Genomic DNA, 7741 nt, shown 5'->3' on the forward strand with positions numbered 1-7741 from the left:
TGTTCAAATCGAGCTTAAAACTAACCTAACATAATATGACGTTTAATACTGTTCAAGTAGAGCTTAAAACTAACCTAACATTATATGACGATTAATACTGTTCAAATAGAGCTTAAAACTAACCTAACATAATATGACGTTAAATACTGTTCAAATCGAGCTTAAAACTAATCTAACATTATATGACGTTTAATACTGTTCAAATCGAGCTTAAAACTAACCTAACATTATATGACGTTTAATACTGTTCAAATAGAGCTTAAAACTAACCTAACATAATATGACATTAAATACTGTTCAAATAGAGCTTAAAACTAACCTAACATTATATGACGTTTAATACTGTTAAAATAGAGCTTAAAACTAACCTAACATAATATGACGTTTAATACTGTTCAAATAGAGCTAAAAATGTTCTAAGCATTACAGGAAAAAAACCAATATAATCACATATTAATATATTGTTTGGGGGATCGCTGCTAAAACCGCATTGTAGTAACCTTGCTACCATATGCATGTTCTGGGAAAGTACAGACCAGTCCTATCACACATAATGCCGTTACGTAATGTGTGGTCCCCTACAGAATTAGTGTTTTGCATTCTACATATCTTCTTTATGTTGTGTTCTACACCATTTGTCAGGGAAAACCAGGAGAGTCGCCATTCAGGTCAAAACAGTATTTATTGAAAATCCCATAATGCATTGCAAGGCATATACTTATACAGACAATGGATCCGGAATGCGGACCGGAAGTCATAAACACATAGTCACAAAATTCCTCCACCACAGTTTTGTTTATTCCAGTCTGAAAAACCATTTACCACAATTTAATCAGAACGTCTTTACCGATGGATTCACATGATTACTGTTCATGGTACTATTAATCTACTGGCTATTTAACAGTACTTTAAAGCACCAATTTCAATTTATCAATTTAGTCATTCAAAGTAATACTGAATTCAATAACAAACTTAATACTGATCTTGAACATATCTACATAGGACCTTGTGGTCCTGTAGCTACACTGGGGATTATTATGCCCCAAGCAATGTACATGTGTAACTACGTCCTAACAACCTAGAACTTGACAAAGCCGTCAAACGTTTTGGGAGTTCCTGCATGTCTCTTCGGTTTACGCCGGATAGGGATGTCCACAGTGAATTTCTCAGGTAAGCTCGGACAGGCGTTGGAATCACTTGTAGTTTGCACCATACTATCACTTGAAGTAGGTGGTGTTGTTTCCTCTGGTGACACAATGTGATCCGCAGTCGGAAGAGTTTGTTTGGCAATTGGCTCGTACTCAATGCTACTAGGTTCGACGTTCGAGTCCCTTAATTGATCCAGATGACGCCGCCAAAGTACGCCAGGAGCAACCTCAACACGGTATGATACTGGACCAGATTGAGAACTGATGATTCCTGACGTCCACAATGGTTTACTCAATCGATAGTTTCTGATCATGACTGTTTGTCCAGGTTCAAATGATCGTTTGGTAACATGCCTTTTCTCGACCATTCTGCTTTGAGCATCCTCCACATGACGTTGGATGTTAGGTTTGATCAATTCCAACCTGGTACACAAATTTCGACCCATGAACAGCTCTGCTGGAGTTTCGTTGGTCGTTGTGTGTGGTACATTCCGGTAAGCCAACAGAAAGTTCGAAAGTTTCTTGTTGATCGAACCATGGTCCTTGGCGCTAGATCGCATGACCATTTTGAAAGATTGTACAAATCTTTCTGCGAGGCCATTCGTACTGGGGTGGTACGGCGCAGATGTTGTATGCCGAATTCCATTGAATTTGACGCAATTCCGAAATACCGCAGAAACAAACTGAGGGCCATTATCGCTAACAATTTGTCTAGGAATTCCGTTCTTTGCGAATATGGTGCGTAGAACCTCAATGGTTTTCTCGGACGTAGTCGTGTTCATTTGTACAACTTCTGGCCATTTCGAGTTGGCGTCTACAACTACGAAGAACATTGAACCGATAAATGGTCCCGCGAAATCTATGTGTAAGCGACTCCGAGGTCGGGATGGCCACTCCCATGGATGTATTTGAGCCGCTGGTGGTGCATGTTTCACATTCTGGCATCCATTACAACATTTTGTCATTGTCTCAATGTCTTTATCTATGACAGGCCACCACACGTAGCTTCTGGCGAGTGCCTTCATCTTCACCACACCGATGTGTCCCGAATGAAGCTCCTCTAGCACACGCGTACGCAGACGTGGCGGAATTATCTCACGAATTCCCCATAGGAGGCACCCATGCTGTACAGTTAGCTCGTTTTTCCTTGTAAAATATGCCTCCGTCTCACCGTTACGGATATCCGGATTCCAACCCGACATGACGCATTCATAGACCGATGACAATGTCGGATCACGAAGGGTGTCGCGTTTCACTTGGTCGTGATTCACCGGAAGTGTGTCAAGCTGTGACAGGTTCAACAACTCTACCGCATCAAGTTCCTCCACTTTGACCTCATTTTCTGTGGATTTCACTGGCATACGCGAGAGGCTGTCAGCATTGCCATGTTTCTTCGTGTTTTTGTACTCAATAGTGTAATCATATCCTGCGAGGAATAACTCATATCGTGGAAGGCGTGCAGATGATGTCGTAGAGATCCCTTTTCGAGGGTTGAAGATGGACACCAACGGTTGGTGGTCCGTAATCATGCTGAAGTGACATCCGAATAAGTATGTGTGAAAACGTTTCACCGCCCATACTATACCCAAGGCATCTTTGTCAATTTGTGCATAATTTCTTTCAGCTTGATTCAAGGAACGCGAAGCATACGCAACGGGTTGCTCACTTCCGTCAGCCATGACGTGCGAAAGAACGGCTCCTAAGCCTTTTGGAGTAGCGTCACTGGCAACTCTCGGGGGTAACTCTGGATCATAGTGTGTGAGAACCTCTTTTGATGTGACCATACGTTTGACCTCCTCAAACGCGTTTTGACATTGTTTCTCATATTCCACCTTCACATTGGCCACACCCAATTGTTTTAGTTGTTCACCAGAATATGTCTTCAAACACACATCAGGACGTGTCAAAGTTTTCATTCCACCCGGGAAGTACTTTTCGTATGACTTCTGCGTCATCACTGAGACAGCTGCACCGGTGTCTAATTCCATGTCCGCTTCAACACCGTCTAACCTGGGTTTTATCATGATCGCGCCATATTTTGATTTCTCAACCGACATAATTTCCAATAATGCGATGAAATCATCATCATCCTTTTCATCTAGTATCATATGAACTTTACTGTCCTTCTGTTTACAGGCTTTCCTACAGTGACCTGTTCGGCGACATCTAAAACACTTCTTATCCTTAAAATAACACTCATTGGAATGGTGTGTTTTAGCATTGCAGCGGTAGCACTTCGGTTGTTTCTTGTCTGTGGGTTTATTCAAACTACCCAAACTGTTCGGTCGTCGTTTCGCAGGTTTCGTTGCGATTTTATGAACGGTTGCTGAAGACCCAGAACGTAATTCACTCGCGTCACGTGCAGCTGTTTCCATCGCAAGGGCTATCTCACTTGCAGTTTCGAGAGTCAGAGTTGCCTCGGACAGCAACTTTTTCTGTATGTGCTCGGATTGTAAACCACACACCAAGCGATCTCTCAGCGCGTCTTTCAAATTCCCAGCAAATTCCCAGTGTTCAGACAACTTTAGTATTGCTGCCAAATATTCACGTATGTTTTCTCCATCCTTTTGTTCACGTTTATGGAACCTGAAACGTTCTGCTATGTCTAACGGTTTTGGGTTCAAATGTTCTTGTAGAGTTTTTACTAACTCATCATACTTTTTCTCAGATGGCTTCGTTGGTGCGGTCAACCAACGTAATAACGAATATGTCGACCCACCCACCAAACTCAGTAATGCCGGAACTTTCTTTTCGTTTTTTACGTCGTTACACAGAAAATACTGCTCAAGGCGTTCACTGTAACTGTCCCATGTTTTGATGGAGCTATCGAAAATGTCCATGCGACCGATTCTCCCTGCCATGATGAAACTAGAGCGTGAAATGATGTGCACGAGTCAATTTTCCCACGACCACGTAGATTTACAGTGCGGGGGGGGGGGGGGGGGGGGATACACCACTGACACCGCTTCGAATAGCTCAATAGTACATCGCTAGACAGTTTCTGGGCTTCATGGCGTTACTTACGCAACCTTGACTCTTTTCCCATTATTTGCTCGAGTCCGTATCTATGTCTCGTCGCCAGTTGTGTTGTGTTCTACACCATTTGTCAGGAAAAACCAGGAGAGCCGCCATTCAGGTCAAAACAGTATTTATTGAAAATCCCATAATGCATTGCAAGACATACACTTACATATATACAGACAATGGATCCGGAAAGCGGACCGGAAGTCATAAACACATAATCACAACACTTTATCTAAGAGGCTGAATTTGATATGTTCTTTCCTTCCGTTGGTGTTTATGAACCTGGCTGTTGTAAATACATTAAATTCCAAACAATCAAATTAAACGTTCTAGGAAGTGACGGGAAAATAGGAAAGAACAGCAAATTTATCCAATGGGATTCAAACCTTCTACGTAATTCTGCGAGTGGTTTCATCTTTTTAGTTTGATGACGTTGTTTTTCTTGTGAATTTTTTCAAACTTTTGAGTAATCAAGTGTATGTACGAACGAAACGTAGGGAGTGGTGAGTTTTACCGATTTCAGAATAGTGTAGATGACGTAAGATAAAAGATAAGTTATGAAACAAGTTGTTTCAGCCTATATTAATCACTCTTCTTGGCCTTGATATTAGCGCGCGAGTGGTGGTCTTAACATGAGGGAAATTACCCGTAGAAAATATCACGTGGTCTGGCAAATGAACCCATACATTTTCACGTCAGATGAGGTTATCAAACCCTTGTCGCCTTTTACAAAGGCGAGTGGGTACACAACTGCTCCAACCGACCACCTATATCAATGACGCAGAATGCGTACATGTAATTGACATGTGCTACACGTATACACAAGTATAGGCCCCTTCACATCAGGAAATACAATGCCTATTTTGAAACCTAATTTTTTTAACGAAACCCTTGACTATAATTTAAAACATAAAAGTCTGATACATTATACTAGGCAATCGCAGACGGTAAACCGATTACCGGAAACGGTAAACCGAAAACCGGAGATGGTAAACCGAAAACCGGTGACAGTAACCGATAACCGGAGACAGTAACCGATAACCGGAGATGATAAATCGATATTCGAAGACAGTAACTGATAACCGGAGACAGTAACCGATAACCGGAGACAGTAACTGATAACCGGAGACGGTAACTGATAACCGGAGACAGTAATTGATAACCGGAGACAGTAACTGATAACCGGAGACGGTAACTGATAACCGGAGACGGTAACTGATAACCGGAACGGTAACTGTTAACCGGAAACGGAAACTAATAACCGGAGACGGTAACTAATAACCGGCGACGATAACTAATAACCGGAGACAGTAACTGATAACCAGAGACGGTAACTGATAACCAGAGACGGTAACTGATAACCGGAAACGGTAACTAATAACCGGAGACGGTAACTGTTAATCGGAGACGGTAAACCGATAACCGGACACAGTTACCGATAACCGGAGACGGTTATTCAAGAGATGTTTAAGGCACATAACTTGTGTAATTTCCCCTTAACGACTACATGTTCATTTACCGAGTGAACTTCTCCGTATAATCGATTTTCTGGCTAAAGGAGGAGGTTCACAAACGCCAAATAAACATCAACAAGTTTCATGCCCAAAATGGTACTGAAGAGAAAAAGATTGGTCTTTACCATGGCAACATTTTTTTGTGAATCGTAACATTTTTTTATTTAATACGACTATGTAAGACGATTGTGAAACGTGTATTCCCACCCATCCGTAGCACGTACAAGATTACTCCTTCTGCGTTTTTTGCGTGGAAAACAAAGTGAATTTTTTGGGAACCTATTGATACATGTATACCGCAAAAATATCTGGAATACTATCTGTCTATAAAGACTACGTTAGGCATATTAACACACACGATATGTGAAAAGACTGACCAATCAAAACCATACAAGGTGTAAGTATACGTGTGGTCATAAACAAAATCATGTAATGGGTGTTATTAGACTCATAACAGGGTAGTCATGTGATACATAAATGTAAGTATTGGGCGAGTAGTCAAGAAAATAATACGTTCGATAGCGCGGCTCTGATGCCGGCTTTAAAGTGCTATCTCACTGAAATACCATGCCGTAGCCACCTAGCACAGTATTCCGCCCGGTAACATTATCACGCATTTCATAAATGCTCTTCTGATTGACATAATAGAATCTGTCTCTAAAGGAGTACACATGTAGGTAACGAAATGACTAAATAGGTGGATGGATGATTTTTTTTTTTTTTTTTATAGAATGCAAGCATTTGGATTGGTTTTTTTAATTCTATTAATTTCTGTTTCCATAACATAGGTATAGACTAAAATGTGAGAACTTTTAAAATATAAAGTTCTTGAATTCAAGCGAAGTGAGAACAAATTTAAACATCTTAATTTGTTACTTAGTCCTTCTTTATCAGTGGAAAAAGACAAAAAACACTTGACATTTTCAAGATGTTTCAAATAGATCTAATGTTGTATATGAAGCAATTGCGTAGCTACTTCTGATAATATAATAATATATATAATGTAGTTTTCTGCTTAGACAAAAAAAGGCTGCCTGGATTAGTTACCATGTCTTCAGTGTATTTATAAGCTAAATGTATAAGTAGTGAATAGACATACAACAGACACAGAGTAAAGGGCAAGTGTGCATATTGGTTTATATTGGATTTAAATTATTGGGAGCCATTGACTAAAGTCAAATGAAGGCATGAATGTATAAATAAATGATCTTGGAAGGATTAAATGATTGAATGAAAAAGAGCGAATGAAAATGATTGAATAGGAAATGAATGACAAAAACAAAAAAATACAAATAAAGAAATGTAAACAAGCATAGGGTGACCTCTAACCTTCCTAGGTCAAGTGCTATATAAATAACATATATAGTTTTTATATACTTGTACTATGTTACTTAGTACAGTGTCATGAACGTCTTCTCTTATTTTTGTCCGTTTATCGAAGCGAGCTCCTGTGTTCACATGGCGAGAGTCATGCATGGCCGAGACATGCTCTCAGCACGGGGTTCGCTGCACACATGTGCTATGCTGGTGACGTGGGTCACAGCACATATATGTGTGATGTGACCAATACCAGTGTAGCATGTGTGTGTTTCGGACATTAGTGGCAAGCCCCGTGCTCTCGCCATAGACGTACGTAACTTGGTATGCTACAGGTCTCCGCTCTGGGTCAGATATTCGAGACTCGTATACGGAGTTTGAGTATAATTGAACAAACAATTGGCATGAAACGACATTAGGAACAACTAAATTATATCAATTACAATTATTTACTTAATACTTACTTCAGTCAATAGTCATTCATAATCTGCGAGTCCACGTGTGTCCTCGGACTCACGGCAACAACACTTGGGGACGCAAACTTCCGGCAGAGGATAGTTAACGTAGTTAATACCCCCTGATATTTTATAAGGTAGCACGACACAGTTATTAATGTAGTAAGCACCATTATTATTATGAAATAATTTGAAGTAATTGTCAGAATGAATGAATGGATGGATGGATGAATTAATGAAAATGAATGAATGTATGAAAGATAGCCCTCTTGCATGATTATGT

Source organism: Mizuhopecten yessoensis, unplaced genomic scaffold, assembly GCF_002113885.1.
Source record: "Mizuhopecten yessoensis strain PY_sf001 unplaced genomic scaffold, ASM211388v2 scaffold9541, whole genome shotgun sequence".
Lineage (NCBI taxonomy): Eukaryota > Metazoa > Mollusca > Bivalvia > Pectinida > Pectinidae > Mizuhopecten > Mizuhopecten yessoensis.